Source organism: Protopterus annectens, chromosome 5.part0 (assembly GCF_019279795.1).
Source record: "Protopterus annectens isolate FY-2018-M chromosome 5.part0, PAN1.0, whole genome shotgun sequence".
Lineage (NCBI taxonomy): Eukaryota > Metazoa > Chordata > Ceratodontiformes > Protopteridae > Protopterus > Protopterus annectens.
In genome coordinates this window covers 1014341433-1014367774 of record NC_056735.1, presented here as the reverse complement: position 1 = coordinate 1014367774, position 26342 = coordinate 1014341433, and positions in this window count along the sequence as shown.

The window sequence follows — 26342 nt, the reverse complement described above, 5'->3', positions numbered from 1 at the left end:
CATATAAATCAATATCAAAATATCAAGGACTGAAAAGAAAATACTAAAAAAGGCACCCAACTGTAAATCTTATCATCAAAACATTTAAAACAGTAATTAAAGGATGAGTGGAAGTGATGGGAATATGGAGAAAACAGTATTTTGGAAAAGTTGTGTGAAAACCAAGGGAGAGAGACAGGCAGGCTGACAAAGGAAGTGTTAACTATAAAACATAAACAAAAAACATGCTGGGTAATTTTATTAAATGCTAATGTAATCCAGCAGCCAGATATGCTTGTAAGGAGGATAAATGAATAATTTGGTATGCAGTTCCTGCTTTTAGACTTGATTGATCAAGTAGTAATTATGATACAGGAGTTAACAGGTGATTGGTTAGAGTGAACTATTCAAACAGATCAAGAAACATTTTATTTATAGTGTACATAACTGAAACTTTAAAATGATACATTATGATGACTGTTGTTTGAGGGAAAAAATAACAGTGCTTAATTATGAATGCTCTACTGGGAGGGGTACTAGCCTATGAAACAATTTTTGATAAACAGTGCACTATAGGAGGCAGATGGAGTTACTGAATAGCTGGGTAACTACAGCAGAGCTAGTAAGGGAGACTGCTAGAAAGGTGCTTGGTGTGACATCTGGACAGAGGAAGGAGGATAAGGAGACCTGGTGGTGGAATGAGGAAGTACAGGAGAGTATAGAGAGGAAGAGGCTGGAGAAGAAGTGGGATTGTCAAAGAGATGAAGAAAGTAGACATGCGTATAAGGAGATGAGGCGCATGGCAAAGAGAGAGGTGGCGAAGGCTAAGGATAAGGCATATGGAAAGTTGTATGAAAGATTGGACACTAAAGAGGGAGAAAAGGACCTGTACTGATTGGCTAGACAGAGGGACAGAACTGGGAAAGATGTGCAGCAGTTAAGGGTGATACAGGATAGTGAGGGAAAGTTACTCACAAGTGAGGAGATTGTGTTGAGTAGATGGAAAGAGTACTTTGAAGGGCTGATGAATGAAGAGAATGAGAGAGAGAAGGTTGGATGATGTGGGGATAGTGAATCATGAAGTGAAACAGATTAGCAAGGAGGAAGTATGGACAGCTATGAAGAGGATGAAGAATGGAAAGGCTTTTGGCCCAGATGACATACCAGTGGAAGCATGGAGGTGCTTAGGAGAAATGGCAGTGTAATTTTTAACCAGATTGTTTAATGAAATTTTGGAAAGTCAGAGGATGCCTGAGGAGTGGAGAAAAAGTGTTTTGGTACCTATCATTAAGAATAAGGGTGATGTGCAGAGCTGCAGTAACTGCAAAGGGATAAAACTGATCAGTCACAGCTTGAAGTTATGGAAAGAGCACTGGAAGCTAGGTTAAGAAGGGAGGTGGTGATTAGTGCTCAGCAGTATGGTTTCATGCCGGGAAAGAGCACTACAGATGCAATGTTTGCTCAGAGAGCGTTGTTGAAAAAATACAGAGAAGGTCAGAAGGAGTTGCATTGTGTCTTTGTGGACTTAGAGAAAGCATATGACAGGGTGCCAAGAGAGGAGTTGTGGTATTGTATGAGGAAGTCAGGAGTGGCAGAGAAGTATGTAAAAGTGGTACAGGATATGTACGAGGATAGTGTGACATTGGTGAGGACTGTGGTGGGAGTGACAGATATGTTTAAGGTGGAGGTGGGATTACATCCAGGATCAGCTCTGAGCCCTTTCTTATTTGCAGTGGTGATGGACATGTTGACAGATGAGATCAGTCAGGAGGCCCCGTGGACTATGATGTTTGCAGATGGCATTGTGATATGTAGTGAGAGTAGGGACCAGGTTGAGTAGACCATGGAGAGGTGAAGATATGCTTTAGAGAGGAAAGGAATGAATATCAGCAGGGCTAAAATAGAATATATGGGTGTAAATGAGAGGGAGGGTAGAGGAATGGTGAGGATGCAGAGAGTAGAGTTGGTAAAGGTGGATGAGTTTAAGCACTTGGGATCAACAGTTCAGAGTAATGGTGAGTGTGGAAGAGATGTGAAGAAGAGAGTACAGGCAGGGTGGAATGGGTGGAGAAGAGTGTCAGGAGTGATTTGTGACAGACGGGTACCAGTAAGAGTGAAAGGGAAGGTCTACAAGAGGGTAATGAGACCAGCTATGTTATATGGGTTGGAGACAGTGGCAATGACAAAAAGGCTGGAGTCAGAGCTGGATGTGGCAGAGTTAAAGATATAAAGATTTGCACTGGGTGTTACTAGGATGGACAGGATTAGGAATCAGTATATTAGAGGGTCAGCTCAGGTTGGACAGTTTGGAAATAAAGCAAGAGAGGCAAGATTGCATTGGTTTGGACATGTGCTGAGTAGGGATGCTGGGTATATTGGGAAAAGGATGTTAAGGATGGAGCTGCCAGGTAAGAGGAAAAGAGGAAGGCCTAAGATAAGGTTTATGGATGTGGTGAGAGAGGACATGCAGGCGACTGGTGTGAAAGAGCATGATGCAGAGGACAGGAAGAAATGGAAACAGATGATTCGCTGTGGTGCCCCCTAATGGGAACAGCCGAAAGAAGATGATGATGATGATGATGTATAGCAGGCAGATATTATTAGAAGATTAAAACTTGTAGAGCAGATTACAGAATATGTATAGAGAGGACTGCCAGAAGCTAAGACTGAATAAATGACTTGGCTGCAGGAGTGGAGTTTTAACCCTGATGAATGAAATATATATAGGCAAGGTGATAGCTCTGAATAAGGGACACTGTCAGAATTCCAAGACTCTGCAATGTGAATCCACAAAACACCTAAAAGTACAGCTGTAAGAGTGAAGTGTGAAGCTTTCTTTAATTCAGGAGTGATCCCTCCCTACATTACTTGAGGTCCAAGACCACAACCCTCCCCTGCACTGCTTATATATATATATATATATATATATATATATATATATATATATATACATATTTACTAACTCCAAATTTTCATGCCTCAGAAAAAAGGGATATATATATATATATATATATATATATATATATATATATATATATATATATATATATATATATATATATATATATATATATATATACTAACTCCAAATGACATACATCAGTTTTGGTCTTAGTATGTGTTTACACCAGTTGTACTTAATTTTCCAGTGTTTCTTGATTCACAATACCAGGTCTTGAACAGATAAATGGGAATTCAATGCAACAGTTAAAAGAAGCAGCTATTATCCATAACATTTTGTGCCACTGATACTGAAGTGACAGTGCAGGAGCACAAAATCAAACAAGGAGATGACAGCATGCAAGTATACCATTCAGGAATCAAATGATGAGGCTGTCCTTGGAGGGTCACATAAACCCATCTATGAGGAGGTCTGCAAAACAGAAGTGTTAACACTTGAACCTTTGCAGATTATTTCAATGATGTATTATAACTTCGTACAAAAGTATGCTAAATGAATTGTGCATGTGCTTTCAGATCAGTAACAAAAAGCAAAAACGTATGATCAAATAAGGATACCATTTCACTTACAGCATGCATGTTTTAGTATATATATTTAAAAAGGGTGAACTTTTAATTACTATATAATATTAAATGGAACTTACTGCTAAGGTAGAAAGCAAAGAATGGTGTTTTAAATGTGGACACCAATGGACTTTGTTATATCTAGAAAACAGGTAGGGCAGAAGATGTTAACATTATGGTTAAGAGTTGGAGTAAAAGGCAGGTGACATTTACATATATAGCAATCATAAGGTTTATATTAGAGTAATATAGGTGGGGGATGTGCAGTGTCACAAAATATCATATGTAGCTGAGAGATGCTAGTAAAACAATTTAGGTATTGGTGAATAATGGTTGTGAGAATAGGCTTCTGAATGAAAAAAAATGATTTGATAATATGGGAAGATGCAGACAGCAGTGCTATTTGTCCTGGAGATGTGCAGCACCATAGCAGGATACATAGTACCAAGTGCTGAAAATATAATGAGGTGTTTTCACAACCACAGTACATAGGAAATGTGGTAGCAATCTGATAACGTCCAAATAAATAAATACACACACACACATGCACACACGCACACACACACACACACACACACACACACACACACACACACACACACACACACACACACACACACACACACACACACGCATGCGCGCACACGCACACATATTAAGTTGTATGTAAATGTTATTCATTTTGTAACCAGACTTACATGGTAAGATTCATTTATATTCTTTATAGTTAGCAGTGTCAGTGCACAAAACCTAGCACAGAATAGATCAGCATGGCTCACACAAAGTTCAAGTACAAGCAGTTAGATGATGTATGTTACTGTGCAGCATAAAGGAACTCATTGCACTATATACGTCAAATATGTCATTAGCATGTTTAGACAAGTAACAGTGGAAGACAGCATCCATCAGTAGCTATGCTGCCATATAGTTCTCCAAAAACAACATAAATGGACGATGGGTATGCCTTGCTACATATTCTAAAACTGTCAATATGTTGCACATGGTAGAATATCAGGCTGCCCCCCACCCCTACAAAAAAATCTATAGAGACAACCTAAAAAGTATCTAAAAAATAATGCAGGCATAGCTTGGGCATCCCACCCAACCATACCAGAGTAGAAAGAGTAATAGAAGGCTGCATTGTCAGCAAAGAATAAACATAGGTGTCAGATCATGCAATAATTCATCATGTACAACCTTAGATTAACCGAACACTATACAACCATGATATTAAACTCCTGCTGTGAGTGGACAGGGATCATTTCCAGCAAAACACAGAGTACACTGTGTTGTTGCTGGCTCTGAGCAGAAATGGGGTAGCAGACTCAGGCTTAGCAGGGAATACTGCTGTCATCTTCAAGGGATGCTATAGTAAGTCCAGTGTTGAGGGATATGCAGCAACAGACTGGCTAATTGCTTCTGTCAGTGCCAGAGCTCCACAGTCAGAGGTGTTCTTAGTATGTGTACCTTAGTTGGTTTGTAGAGTCTCCAGCATTTGCTTTAAATTAAATCAGCCATCTGTCAATACGTTTCCACTACACTGATGAGACAATTATGGTGAAATCTTTAGTTGTCATTTCATCACATATTTTTGATAGAGGTAGCTGCTGTATCTATTAATTCTGAAGGAGTAAATGGTTTTCATATTACATTGCTGAACACAATCCAGTAGCTTAATTAAAATTAACTTACATCATCATCATCAGCTCCCTTTATCCCATTTTTTTTACATGGGGTCGGGGTATCGTGTTAACTTTCAACAACTCTCTCGATTCAGTGCCACACTCCTGCCTTCTTCAACACTCATGCCTGATTGTCACAGATCTTCTTTCACACAATCCATCCACCTCTTTGCTGGATGTCCTCGCTTTCTCTTACCTTCTTTCTGTCTGTCCCAAATCGTCCTCACCAGATCGTCTTCTGCTTTTCTACATATGTGCCCAAACCTCTGTTATCTGTTCTTTTTGATCTTTTCTGCAATTGGAGCTACTCTGGCTTCTGCTCTTATGTCCTCATTTCTTCATCTGTCCCACAGTGTGCATCCTACCACCCTTCTCAGACACTTCATTTCCATCACCTCTAGCTTCTTCACCTGTTCTGTCTTTACTTCCCAGGTTTCTGTGCCATACAGCAGTACTGGTCACACCACTGTCTTGTACACCTTACTTTTCAGCTTCTTTGGCATTCTTCTGCCATAGACTACACCTGAGACTCTATGCCAGTTGGCTGCAGCCCCTCTGATTCTAGCTTTGACCTTCATTCAGACTACCCGTCTCCTCAACCACCTCTGCCAGATTCTTGAAGCTGTTTAGCTGTTCCACTATCTTCCCTTCTATCTCTAGTCTCAGCTTCTTCTGATTTCCCCAATTTGTTGCCATTACCACCATCTTATCTGTGCTTAGTTTCATCCATGTGCCTTCAGCTTTGCATTCCATTTTCCTATCCTTTGCTGAAGTTCTAGCTCAGAATCTGCCTGTACTGCTACATCATCTGCATACAGCAGCTTTGTTGATCTGTCCCCTCCAACCTGGTTGCTAATGTAGTCCATCACCAGTATGAACAGCAGTGGGCTCAGAGCTGAGCCCTGATGTACACTAACTCCCACTGGGAACCCCTCTGTGAGGCCGAACACTGTTCGTACTTGAGTCACTGGGTCCATGTACATAGTCTGCACTAATTCTACCAATGTTTCTAAGGACTTCAAACCACTGCAGTATTGCCCAGATTAGGTTTCTTGCTACCTTGTCATATGCTTTCTCCAAGTCTAGGAATGCCCAGTTGAACTCTCTCCTCATTTCTAGCTTCTTCTCAAGTATCTGTCTCAATGCAAAGATCAGGTCAGTTGTGCTGCATCCTGATCAGAACCAAACTGTTCATCTCCCATCTTACATTCTACTACTCTTTGTATCCGTTTATCAATCACTCTCTCCAGAACTTTCATGCAGTGTGGTAGGAGTTTGATCCCTCTGTACTGCCCACAGTTGTGGATGTCCCCTTTGTTCTTGTACAGCGACACACGTATGTTTATTCTCCAGTCATCTGGGATACGCCTTTCTCTCTACACTGCTATAAAGTACACTCAGGAGCCATTGCTCCCCTATCTCACCCAGCATCTGTATCATATCTGCTGTCACCTCATCTGAGCCTGCTGCTTTCCCTGACTTCATCTTCCTTAGTGCTGTTCTTACTTCTTCTAAGGTGAGCTCCTCTTTTTTTCTAATTGTAGGCTGTTTCTGGGGCAGTACAACTTCTGTGGGGTCTTCTTCTTTCAGAAGCTGCTGGAAATACTCTTTCCATCTGCCTTCGATGTCCTGTGGACTGGTAAGCAGGTTGTTGCTGGCATCCTTTATGAAGGGTGTCTGACTATCTTCTTAATCTTTCTGTCTCTGCCTTACAACCCGATATTGTTTCTTTGTGCCCCGTACTGAGTCACTTTCAAGAAGTTGGTAGCGTGCCTCCGATGCCCTATTCTTTGCTATTACAACTTCTTTCTTAGCTTCTTTGTTAGCCAACCAGTAGTCCTTCCTAGCCCGGTCAGTCTTTTCTATCTCCCATTTCTTCCTGCATTCCTTCTTTCTTCTGATGACTTCCTGGGCCTCTGCATTCCACCACCAGCTTTCCTTATGTACCTTATTTCCATACCTGGCTCGGCCACATATCTTTTCTGTAGTCCTAACACATGCTGTTTTTAGGCGCTGCCACTCCTCTTCAACTCCACCTATTTCCTCCTCTTCTTGGGGTGCTAGAGCCCTGAGTAATTCCTTGAGCTGCTGTACTTTCTCTACAATTAACTTCCAGTTCTTCAGCCTGCTCTCTGATGACCTTAGAGCCTTCTCTGACCTCAGCTTGCAGCTGATTGTGGCAACTAATGGTTTATGTTGTGGGCCGACTGTTTCACTGGGGATGACGTTGCAATCATGGATTGTACCCCAGTCCCTTTTCCTTACTAGGAGGAAGTCTACCTGAGTTGCATGTTGGCTACTCTTGTATGTGATCTTGTGACTGTTTCTCTTTCTGAACCATGCGTTGGCTGCTATCAAGCCATTTGCCAGAGAGAAGTCTAGAATGGCTTCTCCTTCTTTATTCCTGTTAGCCCACCCATGTGGACCCAGGCAGTCCTCATATCCTGTTCTTTCTGTCCTGATATGAGCAGTCAATACACTCATTATCAACACCAATTCATGTTGTCCTGCTTTATCTAGTAGGTACTGCAACTGCTGTCTGAATGCATTATTTTCCTCACTATCACAACCCTGCTGTGGGGGATATGCTGATATTATGAATAATGCCCTATCATTACACTGGAGTCTGATTGCCATGAGTGTGTCATTAATTCTGATGATATCCTTCACTGCCTTCTGAAATCTCTTTCTCACCAGAATTCCTACACCATTTCTAGCCTGTCCCCCACCTGCACTGCCCTTCCATCTCATCTCTTGGATACATAGGATGTCCAGCCTCCTATGTATCATCACATCATCCACTTCCAAGCTGCATCCTGTCAGTGAACCTACATTAAGCGTAGCAATTCTCAGTTCATGTTTGGCAGGTTGGTTGGTTTTACATCCAGCTTTCGCTCAACAGAACTATCTCAGGTAACCCAGGCTGGGCAACTAGACACAGGCCAGACACTAGCTTGCTCGCTCAGGGCTGCTGGGCTTTATGGCAGGCACACACTGGCCAATAGGGGCACATATACCCCTCCCACCATTAGGCAAGGTTCCCTGGCGTCAGTGAAAGTAGGCCAGGTCCTCAATCCACGTATCACCGATAACTATCCTTGCCCATTTTGGCAACATTAGTCAACATGACCAAATCACCTAAAGCCATATTTTACACCATTGAGTGGCTAGCCCTGCCACGGTATGCAGTCTGTGATCAGTGTTCTCCTATCCTGAGGATACTGTGCACCACAGTAGATGCCCAAAGCGGTTGGTCTGTACAACTCTTCCCCCTATAGGGCACCATGTAGAGTCTGTACTGCTGCCCACAGCTCCATTCATTGGTGAGTTTGAGATAGAAACACTCAGAATGTTTTTGGACATGGGAGAAACCCCATGGAGACACAGGGAGAACATGCAAACTCCAAACAGGCATTGGTCAAAGGTCAGGATCAAACCTTGTACCTTGTGCATGGAAGGTAAAGACCTTAACCACTAAGCTATCTGGTCTTGCAATAAAGAGCTTGTAGTCTCCATGTACACAGCCATGATCTTCCCTTGGCAGTGTGTCATGCATATTAATGGTACGGTGTGCCTAAGGGAGGTGTTCTGGTGCAAAACCTCACAAAACAACATGGATAATGAATCTGTGTAACACCGATGGCACACCCACATACCTGTTAGCCTGTTAACCTGACCAAAAGGAGTATAAGAAATATTGCCGGAGCTGTGCATGAAATTATTTCACTAATTTGGATGTGTTTTTTTTTTTACTTTAATGTGCCTATTTGCATGATGCGTCACCTTATTTAGCTATGCTTAGCTCTAAGCAACCATACATCAGACATGCACCAGATATCTAAAAATAGAAACTGGATGTGTTTTTTTTTATGTGCTTGTTTGTGCGATGCACCGCATTATTTAGCTATGTTTAGCTCTGCACACTCATGCATCAGAGCAAATGCTTTCAATTGTTTTAGCTGTGCAGGGCTTAGCACCAGGCAAACCTGTGCAGAGAAGCTGTGCCATACTTACAGCAGCACCTTTGCAGTATAAGTGAAAATACATGAGTTCCCTTTACTAGTCTTGTAGCAAGACAGATTGAGTGATGACCTATAGTGTACTATAGGTCCTGGCTTTGATTCCTGGGAAGTGATACCTTTTATATATATACTGCTATGAAACTGTGTTAGGTCACTGAAACATCCATTCCTTTTAAATACAATTGCTGTTAAATTTAGAAATGGTGCACAATGGTAAGCATCACTTAAACATGGATAACATTTTTTCCTTATTTGCTCATTGCTAAGCATTACTTAAACATTGAGGTGTCATATTTGCGTGAAGCTAAGTGATGCGGCAAGTTTTTGAAAGTTTCTGTATGACTTGCAATGGCAGGAATGCATCCAATTTAAAGGGCAATTTGTGGGAATTGCTCAGAATTCCTTGGAGCCTGATCTTGTGTGTGGATATGGCTGTCATGGGGAAGGAATGCACTTTCAGGCACAGTGTTGGGGAGTTCAGGAGTCTAGGATTTTTAATGGACTCCTGATACAGCACCATGGACCCCGGTGTTGCAGGAGAACTAAGTTGGCTCAGAACTTAAGTCTGAGGGCTGGGATAGTTTGGCCAGGGACCTTACCAGTGCAACTGGTATTCCCGCACTGGTGAGCAGTGTTGTCACCATTATGGTGATCTCCAGTGAATGAAGGGGGGTACTTTGGATCATTGAATCTAAGAGGCTCAGGTGGGGACCTCCCCACAGATATGTAAGTATGTTTTCTAGTAATTTTTAAATATACAAGCTGAATCTGTGCAAAACTGGTATGCATAATGGTTTCTCTCTCTTACCACAGCTGCAGAAGAGTGGGCTTGCAATGTCCGGTGCCATGCAAGAGGTTTGGCCATGATGAGGCAGGTGCATGGCATGCAAGAAAATCAATAAATTAATAAATGAATGCATAACTTAATAAAATAAAAAATACAGATATTGCAGGCTTAGCAGTCATGAATGAAATATCTGGGACATCACAGACTTTCATTAATGTGTCAGTGCATATCTGAACTGGAAAAGCAAGCAAAAGTAAGTAAGCATGCAGTATTGTGTAGCATAGCATCCAATCATTACTTATTGTTGCTGAATACCTAGATTAAGAGTTAATGCTGTGGTCTGCTCATTGTCAGAAATGTGCTGTTGATTGCAGTTAATAACTGACTGGGGTAAACATGTATGTTAACAGAAGTCTTCGCCAGCTATCCATGTGTGTAAATGCAAGATGAGAAACAACATGAATCAATAAAGTGTAAAAGGAGACAGTGCTGTGATAATGTTGTAGTTCAAATAAAATGTTCAGTATTACTGTAGTCACAGCTTGTGGGTTCTAATCCAACACCAGCCAAATAAAAAATGATGCTGTTTTCAGTACTGTTTTAAAAACATCCCCATGCTTGCATGGGAAGTGCACACCCATAGACTTGTGCTTTGAATGTTCAGCGTCAAGTATACTCAGTGTATATAGACATACCTCTCAACTGTCACAACTTTTGCAAAATGTACTGAATAGTGGCTCGTATGCGTGGTCTGTTTGGTATATGATCTTGTTTTACTGGCCACTCTCTGCCACTTTGTTAAGGATCAGTGTCAGAAAAAATGTCAGTCCTCTGAACTGCAAATATTAGACATCTCTCTAAATGTATTTTATTGGTAAATCTGTTATTCAAACTCCTTGCTACTACTGTAAGAGTGCATTATGTAAGAATGTTCCCTGTTGTTGTACCTTTCTTCCACCATTATGCATGGCTTGGGCTATAATGTCTCATGCTAAAAGGTTGAGAGGGACATACATGGAAGCTCATATATCCAATATAAGCAACACTGAATGATTACTGGATGCAATATGATCTGTGTGTGTAAGGAACAGGGTAGTACTTCTAATAATAAATGTCATAGCTGTCAGTAGCATTACAACTAAAATCTAACATATCTAAAAGAACTTATTTGTAGTATGTTTTTTATAGTATCTGTGAAGTTACAAATTTTCTTCTTTCTTCTCTCACCCCACCCTTTCTTATCTTTTATTTAGTTAATCAATATATTTACTATTGTCATTTGCAATTATCATATTATTGGGTGTTACCTCTTATGTTGTCTTCATGCATAATTTAATATTGCGTTGTTGTTAAATACATTTTCATTTACATTATTTATTGTTGTGTTCCTCATTATATTATTTTTAATTTTTTTCCATTATTCATTATATTTTTCTTTTATCTTATTCATTATATTTGCTTGGGTTATGTTTTTTTCCCTTTATGTTTCTATTTTATCTACCACAGTGCAGCACGGTAGGCTGGTTCCTGGTGATCGATTTACCTTGGCTCCCTGGCTGAGGCACAAGGGCCCAGCATGCCTGCTGCTCCTGCACTATTTGCTCCTTTAGGTAGTTCTGTCCCACAGGCCAGGAGTGTGCCCCCGTCTGACAGTGAAAATGGAGGGGATACCTATGTCATCTGTACACAACTTCCAGGCATGGTACGTAGGCTTGTGCAGCAGACTGTTGGCACACACCTACGCCGGTTGGAGAGCATGCTGCCCATTCTGGTGCAGTAGTCTGACCACAGGTGCTGACATCAGCCACTGCCTCCACAGGAGCAGTGAAGGTACAATGCTGTCAGTCCCATGGGTGAGGACTTGAGTCATATGGTTACTGTGTCTGACGTCCATGGGACCTGGACCCCCCACCCCCTACCCAACCAAGGTGTTCACCCCACCTTGCATACCTCATCAACCCCATTTGCTGTCTTGCATGTCTTGTCTGTCTGCAAATGCTTCCTCAGCTTAACAACTTTCTTTCCACACAAATGCCTATGTTAATTTGGTCCAACTGGATTGAGGACTGACAACACACTTATGTTGTCATCACTCCTCTCTCTGGGGGGCTGACAGTCCAAACTCGGCTAAAAATCTTTGCAAGTGCACAGCTGTTGCTGTTGAAGAAATGGATAGCTATGGTTCTTTCCTACACTCTTCCTGCACATGCCTACCTGCCTTTCACTATGTTTTACCCCCTCCTTGCACCCCATGTATCCACTTTCCTATCCCCTCAGTTTTCTTTTCTTTAAAGAATCATTGCTCAGCATTGCTAAGTTAAGCTAAATGGAGGTGAATTATTACATGTCTGTGAAAGCATAATAATCATGTTCAAAAAGTTCACCTGCGCCAAACACAGTACCATTTGATTTGAACAATTGTCCATCAACCCGCCAGGCCACACAGCCAGTTCATTAGTACAATGCATAGTAGTTGTCATTTTGTCATCATTAATCATGTTTACATGATGCTGCACATCACACAGCAAATCTGCTAAAAGATTAACAGAAAAATTGGAATTTAACTGGTCATCTGGTAGAGAAATGCATCATTATAAAGCCATACACATAGTAATAAATGGAAGTGAAGTATGTAACAGCAGTTCAGTGTCCAATTATCTGTACAACATGTAAAATCACACCTACTATATCACTATCTCTGTAGCTCAATCTGTGAAATGCTTTGAAAATATTTATTTTTTGGTTCACGTGGTCCTGGTTTCAGATGCAGCTGGGCCTATCATTTAAAATACATGTACGTGTACATTATCATTATAAATTGTAATATGTATGACTGTGTCATAACCTAATTATCCACCCAGTGCTGTACAGATGGAATGTCTGCTTCTAAATAATGGAGGTCCAAGGCCTACAGATAGGAACACATTTTAACTATTTCTATTACAACCCTACAAAATGCCTAGAATGTCAGGTTATGCTTTGCCATTATTTCCCAGAGAAACTTGAAATATGTAATTTATATGTGGCCCAGTACTTCCAGACTGCAGTCCACAATGATTTGCCAGTGATATTCCAGACAACCATAGGTGTAAAAGTAACAGACAAATATAGGAGTCATGCTAGAAGCAAAGGCCGCCAGTACACATTACAGGTGACTACCATGACATTACGCATGGCTTGGCAGTTGTTTGAGTGGTTGACATAATGGTTAATGTACCCCCTACCTTGTTCTAGGACACACCAAGCTTGTTGCCTTTTATTCTGTTAATTATACCTTTGGCTAACATACTTAATCTTAAACACATACCTTAATTTCCAGTGGGATGAGTTCCCCAAATCTGGCTCTGGATGTTACTCAAGGCTGCCACATGTCCCACAGTTACTCTTCTGTGTTGTTGTCCTGCAAAGTATTCACCCTCTCTGTCTTTGCCCATTGCCAGCAGCAGCATCAGTTTCAGCCTGGAGCACAGAAAGGAGCTGCTACAAAAATTCTCTGTGTGCTGACGTATCTTTACCACACAAATTTTCACCCCAACATATAAGAAAGGGGATGGAATCTACATTGAGGCCTTATATCTTGCTGAGTAGTTGCATGGGATTGGCTGATTATACAGCAAATCAGCTATGTAGGCTGCATTTAGCATATCTGAAGTACAGATTGGTGTAGATGCAATCAACTGCTAATGAGAACTATCATAAAAAAGTAAATTTCTAGCTAGGCAAACCAAGTGGATGAGAGTTACGTCTTATGTTCAACTCATTGACATGTTTCTTGTAGAACAGTATCTTTCAACAGATGAGTATTGTACTCCATCAGGTATGCATCCATTTTGTTTCCTACATGATGCATCTATTTGAATATACTTCGGAAGAATGTGGATTACATCATTAAGCCTTTGATAGAACTGTACTGATGACATGCTATTGATCGGGTCTATATTATATCATCGAATGCTTAAAAAGGTGAACGCTGATTGATCAACCTAATTTAAGAGAAAGCTTACAATCTTGAACTGTTAGATCAGCGATTTTTTTCCCAGGGAAAAAAATCGCTGATCCAAAACACATACACACAACACAAGCACACCAAACAAACAGAAATCCACAGACATACACCTAAAATCTGATACCTAACCCTACACTAAACTATGCACACACCACTAACTACCCACTTACCTGAACCCAAACCCTAACCCTAAGGTCCGTCACTATCGCACACTCACCTCACCTGCTCCCTAACCCTAACTCACTTAAATCCGCTCTAACCCTCATGTCCACTCAATCGCACACACCTAACCCGAGCCCTAACCCTAACTCACCTAAATTACCCGAACATTCACATCCACATAATCACACACTTACCTGAATCCGACTGATAACTTTCCACCATAACACTGAAAATACCAAAGCAACAGAAACGGACAACCAAATTCTTTCCCTAGGAAAAAATTTGAGTTTCTGCTGCTTCGATATTTTGCAATTTCGTGAAAATAAGTTCAATCAATCAGCGTTCGCTTTTTTAAGCGTTCGAGGATATAATATAGACCCTATTGATCTCCAACAAGTTAGACAAGGAGAGGATGTAGGGTACACCAATAGTATAATGCTGTGTGATAACCAGTTATACTAGTCTCCTGGGTACTTCCTTTTATAGTTGTAATAACACACTGTTGTTTTGTTGGCACTATTGTTTATATTTCTTTTTTTGTGTGGGGGATATTTCCTGCTATAGGGTACAGTAAAAGGAACTGCTGTATTGGGTGTGTGAGCATGCATGAGTATCTGTCAAGGTATAAACAGGAATATGTCATGATTGCTACTATCCTAGTTCCATACACATCCTTCGTACTTTTTGCTCACTGTTGCATATGAGAAGTGTAATTAAGTGGTGAATAGTGATAGGCTTCCTTTACTGCTGTATCTCTACATAGTTTACTTGTATGCATGCGATCCTTATAGGTGTTCTCATTTCTTTGTATTTCAGTAAACATTATGTATGCACATCACAGGCTGCATTATCTGAGGTAAAAGCAAACTCATCATTGAGGCATTATGACAAGATTATCAAGTCATGTTGCCCCAAGGGAGGGCAAGTAGTTCAGAACAGGCAGCACTGCGTGATGAACTGGTGCACATCAATGTTGTGCTTAATCAAAATCGTACCTATGAGCAGGTACAACACTTTGCCACAGACATGATCAATGCATCAAGGAGACATGCAGCTAACATGGCCAGGGATCATCAGGTCACTGGTGGTGGGCCTGCAGCAGAACCTCCTCTCACAGCCACAGAGGAATTCCTGGCAAACATTGCTACACAGGACAGCTCCCAGACATCCATCAGCCAGTATGTTATGGATGTGGGTGCCACCCATTCCTCTCAAAAGGAGCTTCCAGGTATGCTTAGTTAGATCAGCAGCAGAATGCAGCCACATTCATCCTGTCAAGGTGTATATAGTTATACATGGGTGTCAGGTGTTTTTTGGGGGGGTAAGTTAGCTGCAGTTGTAATCTCAGGTATAGATTGACACCCGCATACCTTTAAACATTGCAATTACTGTAGGTATGAGATTACTGGATGTATTAACAACTGTTATACTGTAATGTGGTGCTGTTGCTATTATCGCTCTCTCAACTTTTTTCAGGACTGTCAGGAACTGGAAGAGGCCATGCTCTTGCTGCTGGTAAGCAGAAAACTGTTATGTTACAGATGCAGATATATTTCAATCTCTTAGCTAAAGTGTCATCCCAGGCCTGATGGCTGGATTGATGTACTGTCTGCATAATTGTCAACTGTACAGATATTTTCTGAATATCACCAGTATACATAATTTATTTTTTGCTTATAAGATTGTTGTTTTCTGAATAATTATTTCAAAACTATTACAGATTTGGGTTAGAAAATAATGTCCACATGTCCTCCTCTCTCAGGTTGTGAGGTATACAAGTCTGTAATACTGACAGCAGTGTATATATCTTAACATATATTGCACCATAGTCATGCAGGGCATACTAGTGCAGGTATTAATGTATTGTCTTTTCATTTTTATCACAGGTGACCAGGGACATTGATCTTTGTCCTCTACATCACCTGATATCAGTGTCTCTTCAGACTTTGATGCTAATGGTGGCCAAACTGAGGCACAGCCAGGGGTTGCAGAGGTTGAATCAGACACAGAGGTTTATATCCCTCATCTACCATCATTATCACCGTACACAGCCAGTATGCCTATGGATATCCAGTCCCCTGAGGCAACAAAAATAGGACAGTTGGAGTGTGGGAACATTGAACAGGGAAGTGTAGCTACTGTGGCTTCAGTAACTGTTGACACTGGCCATAACCAAACTGTTGGTGAGGATCCATGCAGGCAGATTGATAGGGGTGCTCATAGGAGACCTGCTCTCTCTACACCACCTGTTGCAGGTGTCTCATCACTTGTCACTTGACATATGTTTAGGACAATCATGCAGGCACAGCAAGTTCAGAAAGGAACTCCTGACAAATGCTCAGGGTTATGGATGCTCCATAATCTAACATCTGTGACTGCCTCCACCATGTTGCTGATACCCTGGATCGGCTGACTGACACAGTGGAAATAGGTAGGTCTGAGACAGACTGCACACTATCTGTAATGGAACGTGCATTGTCTGTAATGGAAGGTCTGACTGGAGTTGAGTGTTAGCCTCGTGGGCGTAGGTCAGCAACTAGTTCTGATGAGAGTCAATGTGGCCATGCCCAGTTATGCTCCCATAATGGCAGTACATCCAGTGCTCCAGAGGAGAGTGTGCTGTCCAAACCAAGACATAGCAGGCTATGGGCTGGTGGTTCTGGGTGTTCTTGTGAAGGACACAAGCCCAGCAGACATCAGTCAGCTTCAGGTAGTAGAATAGCATTTGACCTTGGGTGTGGAGATGCCAGTGCAACTCCTGGCAGAGCCAGTTCTCATGTTCGGGAGGGGAGACAATGAACTGTCAGCTCTACCATGCATGGCTCACAGCTGTCCAACATACGGACACATAAGACTAGCACTTAACTTGGCTGAGTTCAAGCAGACACTCACAAACCAATGTCACAGTGAGGGCACCTACAGATACACATGCAACATTTTCATGATCCATCTTTCCTGCTTCCCTTGCTTACTCACACACATACTTGCAAACCTCCTCCATCCTCACACAACGTCCTGTGCAAGTGATGATAACTGTGCCACATCCCTATCATCTTTCTCTTAGATGCAGGGAAATAAAGCCATGCATCTGATGCATAGTGTAACTATCTGCATTAGTATGAATTCCTTTCATCTGTTAGTGCTGTTGACATGCTACTTGTACTGGTTATTTACAAATATTGCACTTTGCCATTTATACTGTGGATAGCATAATAATCTGTCTACATTAAAATAGATGCTGTTGTAAGGGCTGTGGAGTCACACAATGAAATGTGTCTCATGGAAGTATCTATGTTTCTCTTTCAGGATTGTGTAGTACACACCTATGAGTACACATGTACAATCGACCCATCAATATCAGAGCACAGGGCTGAATCTCAGCACAGAAGAAAAATGTCAGGAGAATGGTAATTCAGTGTACATTCATAGGTTCATAGGTGTTTACTAGGTTAAAGAGCACAAGGGCTTCTTTAAGCCTAGCTATGCATCCCATATAGCTGACAATTGCTAATACCCTTGAAAAGTGTAAGCAGAGGTTTGGGAGATGAAACATTTACAAAACAGAGACCTGGGAGAAGAACCATTTACAGTTTGCCTGTGTCCATTCGAGATGTAGGTGCCAATCCAGGGATGAATTTTCTGTTCCCTATCCAGTTGTCCAAGCTGCACTTGAATTGTGCTAGGGAGGAACTCTGGTTCACATGGAATGGAAGCCTTTGCATAGAGTGGGTATTCTCTGGGATACATACTGGTATCTCCAGCAGATCCTATGTATATCACAGGCAAGGTGTTATGTCTTTAGAATGAGTAATTCTGGTGCTGTTTGTTTTGTTGATATGCAGGAGGTCCAGAGTGGAGTCTGACAATGCCCTGTATGCCAGGCATAGATCTTCCATCAAAAGCCTGTAGGAGACAGAATACAGGGATAGGGCCTTGACATGGTCTGCATAGGACATTTTACTTATGCCCTGTATTGGTTTACTGAAGAACCTCTGTGGATGTTTCAGTTCTTGGATATGCCTGGTTAGGTACATACCAAAGGGGGCATTGTACTCAATGATAAGTCTGCTGAATGTCGAATACAGTGAAACAATGACTTCCATGGAGTTAGATGCCATACCTTTGTTTATAAGTTGCCCAACATAGAATGATTTCCTTAATACTGTAGACATATGATAGTCAAAGGCTAGATTATTATCTATGTGCATTCCTAAGTCCCTGATTACTGGGTCAACTGTTATAGGCGTGTTGTCAATATGATAGTTACCAAAGGTGGATGACTTCCCAAATGATAATAGTATGCATTTCTTGGCTTTTAGTTTTATTCCATGGCTCTGACACCAGTTGTATGTCTGTCTCCTGGAGAATATTTATTTGTGTCAGTGTGGGCTTCGCTAACAGTTCCTAATTTGCAATCATCTGCAAATTTAGTCAGCCAGATAACACTGACAATGGTCTTGACTTCAGAGAAGTAAATGCCAAAAAGGAGCAGTCCAAACACTGATTCCTGAGGGACTCCAATTGTGACTGTCCTCTTTCTAGAGTTGGACACTCCACCTCTAACTTCCTGGGTCCTGTCTGTCAGCTAGTTACTATCCACTGGGTGATATACAAGTTTATACCTAACCTCTTGAGTTTTTCAACAATGTCTGACTGGGCTTTAGTGTCAAATGCCTTGTCAGGTCAAAGTAGGCAGTTTGAACCATTTTTCCTTCATCCATTGCTTTGGTTACCTTCTCAAAGAAGTCTGCTAGGTTAAGTAAGCATGATCTGCCCTTGACAAAGCCAAATTGGGTTGATCCAGTGTCTGGAGGTGTACTATATCTATGTTGTTAATTTCCATGATAATTATTTCCATGGCTATACATATAAGACTTATGGGTCTGTAGTTTTCAGGGTCTGTAGATGGCCCAACTTTGTGCAGAGGGATGACTATTGCCATTTTCCATTCATGAGGCATGAAGCCTGTTTGGATGCTACAGTTAATTAGTAATTCCAGAGACCCTGATAGGACATGTGTCATGCTATTTAGAAGGCATCCTTGGATACTGTATGGACTCACTGATGCAGTGTTCTTGATCTTAGAGTGAACATTAAGGACCTGCTCTGTAGTGATAGTAGGGGGAGTTATATTTGATGGTATTTTCTGACGAAAGGTTGAGGGGGAGAGAGTGGTAAAGTTGGAGCTGAATTTATCAACCAGGGGCTTTGCTATATCTTCTGGCTCAAGGTAGGTGGCTCCATTTACAATGAGCTCTGCACACAATTGTGTATTGCCTTTGAGGTTGCGGACACAGCTAAGGTATGGTTTGTGGTTGTCCTTGGCCTGGAGGCCGGACTTACCTCAGATTTGGCTTTGCTAGACTTTATTTGTCTTCTAATTTGTTTTATTTTGTTTTGTTTGTTGAGGGTGCTTTTATCCTGCTCTGTACTGCACCTCCAATGTTTTGCCATGATTTTCTTCCTTCTGTTATGCAACCTGTTGATTGTGTGATTCCACATGGGTGGCTTGATTTTGAATTAGTTCTGTACAGCTGCCTCTATGCAGCTGTTAACATGCTTGTACAGGGCTTCTGTGAACACTTCTGCATAGGCTGTGGTGTTCTCAGGGCTTATGGGGGCCTGGAATGTTGCCAGGTTATCACTTAATAGCAGAATGTTAGCCTTAGAGTAGTTCCTGAATATTCCAGTATTTTGTTTTTTACATTAAAGGAGACCATTTTGTGGTCTGACCTTACTGGGGAAGTAATTACAGTAGGGGGTGTTCATAGGTTCATAGGATCATAGGTAGCTACTAGGGTACTGGCCCTAGGGCCTATATAAGCCTAGCCAAAAAGGTACCTTGGCTTTCACCACCCAATAAAATTATTTTTCTGTGCTCCCGTCAAGCAGAGTCACTGAGGAGATCCCCAGGGTGAATTTCCTATTTCCCATCCAATCATCAAAAATTTTCTTGAAGAATGCTAATGAGGAGCTTTGCTTGATATAGATAGGTAGTTTGTTTCAGAGTATGGGAAGTCTCTGGGACAGGAATAAATCTCTCCAGCATGTTCTGTTTATTGTAGTGACAAGGATTAGGTCCCTAGAGTGTGTAGCTTGGAAGGATTGGGATTTCTTTAACCTATGTAGGTGTGTGTTTCGTGTTTCTATGTGTGTGTTTTAGTGGTGTAGGTTTTGAGGGACTATGTGATGAGTGTGGTGTGGTGCAAGTGTTTACCTTCTCCTCTTGACTGTCTAGTCCAGTCTTGGGTGAAGAGAGCTTTGCTTCCAGTTTGGCTATATAAGTGCATCTCTCACAGGTTGTAGTGTTGGGTGGTAGGAGGAGAGGGTTGTCTGTGTACATGAGGCAATTGCTGCATTGCCCCAACATACCCAGATTCATCAGGTAGACAGGAGAAAACACAGTGAGCTGACCATTAGACATGCCTGGATAGGTGCTTATTTATTAAGTACTAAAAACTGTTTTCCTCTAGACAAGTGAGGAAAGTTGAATGCTGTAGTAATTTGTAGATTATTTTGTGCTTTTGAGTTCTGAACAAGTGCTGAGCTCAAAGAAACAGTTTTTAGTGCTAAAACTAAAAATAAACTGCCTCATTCTAAGAGAAAATTTGAAGGGCACACTTTATGGCACCAGGAATAGTTTAACCCTAGCTAAACTGCGATGCATAACGTATATATATATATATATATATATATATATATATATATATATATATATTGTTTTTTTTTAAATATAACTGTAACAAATGAGCAAACTGCTTTAAACAAATTAACCAATTAACCAATAAAAAACTAAAAACTGAGCCCTGTTCAAGCAGTCTTTGATCAGACAAGTTCTAACTGCACACTCCTGCCACTAGGGTGCAGGGGAACCTTCTCCCAAAAAAGGTGGTCTGGCTTAGTGCTCAAGTTTTATAAACAAAGCTAGATTCAGCAGGTCTGAATTTAGTCTATACTATAGAAAACAAGGCGTACCAAATTCAGAAATAAACAGCTCAAATAAGCAGGCACAATAAGCCTTTAACCAGAAACTCCCAGCTCAGAAGGGCAGAATCTACCCTCTCCTCCCACAAGAGTGCAGACCACACCTTCTTAATGTAAAATAACTGGCCCAAAGCCTAAGTGCTTAAACCAGAACTAATACACTTTTAGAATAACAGACACTAAGCCTTCAATCAGCAACTCACAACTTAAAAGGATGCAAGCTACCTGTCCTGCCACAACAGTGCAGACCACAAACCTTCTTAATGTAAAACAACTGGTCTGAAGCCCAAGTGCTTCAACCAAAGGCTTAGAATAACAGTTACAATTTAATCAGGCTACTAATAAGCAGTAATAAATGCAGCAGAATACATGCAATTAGGCACTTTTAATAACAAGCAGCAAAAGCAAAACAAAGTAATAAAGTAGGAAGAAACACTAATATAGTAAAAGCAGATGAATACAGTGCAATTTTTTATATAATAATAGAAAACGAGCAAACTGATTTAAACAAATTACCCAATTAACCAGTAAAAAATATCAAAACTGAGTCCTGTTACAGCAGTCTTCAGTCAGACAAGATCTAACTGCACATTCCTGCTACTAGGGTGCAGGGGAACCTTCTCCAAAAGAGATGGCCTGGATTAGTGCTCGAGTTATACAAACAAAACTAGATTCAGGATGCCTGAATCTAGTCGATGCTACAACAACCAAGGTGCACCAATTTCAGAAAGAAACAGTTCAAATAAGCAGGCACAGTAAGCCTTTAACCAGAAATTCCCAGCTCAGAAGGGCAGAATGTAGCCTCTCCTCCCATAAGAGTGCAGACCACAGACCTTCTTAATGAAAAATAACTGGCCTGAAGCCCAAGTGCTTTAACCAGAACTAATACACTTTTAGAATAACAGACACTGAGCCTTCAGTCAGCAGTCCCCAACTTAGAAGGATGTAAGCTACCTGTCCTGCCACAACAATGCAGACCACAAACCTTCTTAATGTAAAACAACTGGTCTGAAACCCAAGTGCTTAAACCAAAAGGCTTAGAGTAACAGTTACAATTTAATCAGGCTACTACCAATCAGTAATAAATGGAGCAGAAGAAATACAAATGAGTAGTTTTAAGAAGAGGCAAAAGCAAAATAAAGTGCAATTTTTTTAGTAAAGTGCAAGGAGAGAAGAAAAAGGAACAGAAGAAAAATTCAAGGTTAAGAACCTAAGTGGGTTGGCCTTCTCAGATGTTCTCTCTGTATTAAGTAGAGTGAACACCAGACTGGGAGGGGTGTCCCAGATCAAATTTACAGTAGGGGTGGGCAACTGCAAAACCACCATCACTTTCCCATATTAGTAAGGACCAGATCCAGTTTGTTTGCCCTCAGGTTCATGTATTGACTATCTGGTCCAGGGAGTTTGTGTTTACAAACTCCAGGAATCTGTGTGCCTGCACATTTGGTGTTATATAGGACTCCCAGGTAATGGTGGAGTAATTAAAGTCACTCATGAATATGTTATTGGGTTGGATGGTTAGCGTTTCTAATACGTTTGAATACATGGTATGGGTTTCCTTGGTCATAGAGGGAGGCATATAGCTTACAAGGAAGTAGTATTGGATTTTGCCTATGGTGATTTGAACATGGAGCAGCTTGCATGCATTGTCATGTTTGGCCAACCTTGAAGTATATTTAGTTTTCATGTAAATAGACACATCTCCACCTTTAGTCCCTACCTGTGAAGTACCTGATCTAAATGTGTGGATGGCATTATAATCTTGCACTGTTGGTGTGCTCTCTATGGGTTTAAACCATGTCTCAGTGACTGCACAGACACCAACATTCTTTAGGGTGAAGAGAGCTTCTAGGGAGTGGAGTTTTTTGTTTATGCTCCTACCATTGAGCAGTCATACTTTCACATTTTCTTGGTTTTGAACTGCTATGTCAGAAGTACTTTCAGTTTGGCTTTGCCTAAAAAAGGCACTATGGGGGAAAACAATGTTTTAGCTAATATTTGAAAGCCTAGAGGGAATAGATGCAGACCATCCCTGGCAAAGGTGGTGTGGTCTGTTGACCACCTCCTTCCATGCTGACAAATATTACACCACCTTAGAATGACACCAGAAACTAAGCCAATTATTAAAGTCTATCATCCTTGCAAGTATTGTGGCATCATCCTCAGTGAAGGTGAAATACTGCTCAGTGCTAGGCTCATACCAGCCTGGGACACATATTCTGGGAGTTCCAAGATATCTGTCTTAATATAGTCTAGGGAGGTATGCCTCAGGTCATGTACTCCCATATGGACTATAGATAAGCCATATTGATACTTGTGGTCCAATGATATGAGTACATGGGTAATGTGGTGGATCCTAGCCCCTGATAAGCAAGTGACTGTACCTTTCTCCTTACTCAGCCTGGTGAGAGGCACATCAGTGTGTGTCATGATGGAGTCTCCAATGACTAGAATGTTGGCTTGTGTGGTGCTTGCCTTGAGGCCTTATAGGTTGAGCCTCCATTTGATTTAGCTCTATGTGTTGATGTAGGTATTGTTTTGAAGAGTGCATTTGGGGCTGCTGTGGGTATTTGTTATCTGCACTTCATCTAGGAGGTCTTTGTGTTTTAGGAAGGTTACATTTAAGTGCCTCAGCATATGTCTACTTTGAATTGTGTGTGATGGGTGCGGTGTGTACTACTGACTGTCTTAATGACATTAGGAGTACCTTCATGTTAGAGCTACGCCTTCAGTGACATTGTGTAAATATAGCTCTCACATACCACATCAATTTGTTCGAGAATGAACTGGTTGTCAGTAAACATGAGGCAATTTCTATATTATCTCAGGATGCCCATATCTGCCAAGGAGGTAACAGACACAGTGGGAAAGTTCATATCCATGACAACAGACCCATTTTTATTGATGAAACAGTTGTAGTGAGAATATCAATCAATGGCACATGTATCCAGTTTGCAACTATAGAAACAGTGCTTGTTACTGCAGGGCAGTTCTCTTGTGTGCAATTAAGTATGGAGAAAATGCAATCATGCCTTTACAGGAAAAATGCCACTCAAGGCGTTTGAGTCTGTACAGAGCACTGCCAAACACTTGAGGGAAAACTAATATGTAGACCCTGAAAATTTAAGGATGAAGTATTTAGACAGATATTCTGAAGTTAGAAACAAATCAAGCAGCGGTTACTGAAAACAAAAAATTATCTTGCCAAAAATGATAAAAAGAGGGGAGTAGCTTGAATGGCTACTGCCTGGCTACTACTAATGCTGGTCTCACAACAGCCGCACTCTGCTGAGATACAATGCTCCTTTGCTTCTTCTCTCACCAGATGCAAAACTTTAGTACCAATCCCAGGATAAGAAGCAGGACACAGCCTGTTTGGTGGTCTGCAGTCTTGTCCCATATGATGCAAGGGTGTGTAGGCCTGTTGTAGCTTTTAACAGGTAGATACCTTGAATAGCAACTAGACCAATCAGTGCAGTTTTGCATCTATTATGCCTTGGGTTTCAAGGTTCATAGTATGTGACAAGGGTAGTGACCCGATGGTGATTGGGAGCATAGCTGTTGCATCACAATATAATGTTTAATGTCAGATGACTTAGATGTCCAAGGTTGATCTAGCAAGGTTCACAGTGGCAGTGATCCATGTTAGATAACATTTTCACAACAATTCATGTTCCCTGCCCTTCAACAGTGCAATGGAGGTGATCTGCTTGACATGGATGTGAGGCCTACTACAGGGGAGTGTCCATGTTCCTGTTCCTCCAGTATGTCCTATGTATGTCATACTGTACATTTAGGTTCATGGAACACTTAACTGTAGTCTCATGTCAGTTCACACAACTTCTATTTGTTGTCTGGTTGTTTGAAATACATTGTAGCTTTGCAAGGCCAAAATACTTACTGCAAACCTGAACAAGTTTTCTGTGCATGCATAGACATCCACATCTTCATTGCAAAGAATGCCTACAGAGAGTGTGTTTTACACTGTGAAAAACCAAGGGTTTAGCAGCATGACCCTTACTTTGTTGGAGTTGTACATTGTCACATTTGTAAGTCTGCTCTTGTGACCCTACCTAAAAACAGGGTTAGGATTCAGGCAAGTGCCATATACCTAGCAAAGCAGTGTTCTCAATTTCCTGTGTTATTACACACTGTCAGGTACCTTTTTACCTTAGAATGACACAATAAACTTAATAAAATCTTGCATGTATGCATCTGTCAGGCCACTGGATAACCATGGCCTTTTTTGATGTATACACAACCAGTAATCTATTGCTAATGACATTAGCAGAGTCTGTTGAAGAGAAGTGGACAGCATCCCATAGGCTAATATAAAATGCTCTGATTAACATCCACTTGCACCAAGTTACCTCCACAAACACAAAGTTGGCTGCAAGGAGAATAGTACCCCTATTTATTTATGGTTACAGAACACTGAACAACACACACACAAACTTGGCTGCAGTAAGAATAGAACCACTACATACACACAAAGTTGGCTGCAGTGAGAATAAGACCACTGCGTATCTAAGTTTACAGATATGCACAAAGTTGGCTGCAGTGAAAATAGAACTACTATATGCATATAAAGATGGCTGCCATGAAAATAGAACCACTACCTAGCTAACTTTACAGACTACAGAACACAGTAGTTATTGCATGCAACATGGCTCAAATCTGATACTAGCATGACTTTAGGTAATATTGTAGTAGATGACATAAGCAGGCCTTATGGAGGACAAGAGTTTGGAGGCCTGCATCAACTGCATGGCCCAAAACAGTGCAAAACCATGCCATTGCAGAATTCACACATATACTCTTTTTCATGGAGACACACACACACACACACAGTTAGCTGCAGTGAGAATAAGCAGTGCAAACCATGCCATTGTAGAATTCACACATGCACTCTTTTTCATGGAGAGTCACAGTGGGTTGTAGTGAAAATAGAACCCCTACCTATATAAGTTTACAAACTATAGAACACAGTACTTATTGCACATGCCACAACTCAAGTCTGAAATCAGTATGACTTTAGATAATCTTATAGTAGATGACATTAGCAGGCCTTATGGAGGACAACAGTTTGGAGGCCTGCATCAACTGCAAGTCCCAAAACTGTGCAAAACCATGCTCTTTGGGGATTCACACTTATTCTGTAGGGAGATGCACACACATGTACACATATATGTGCA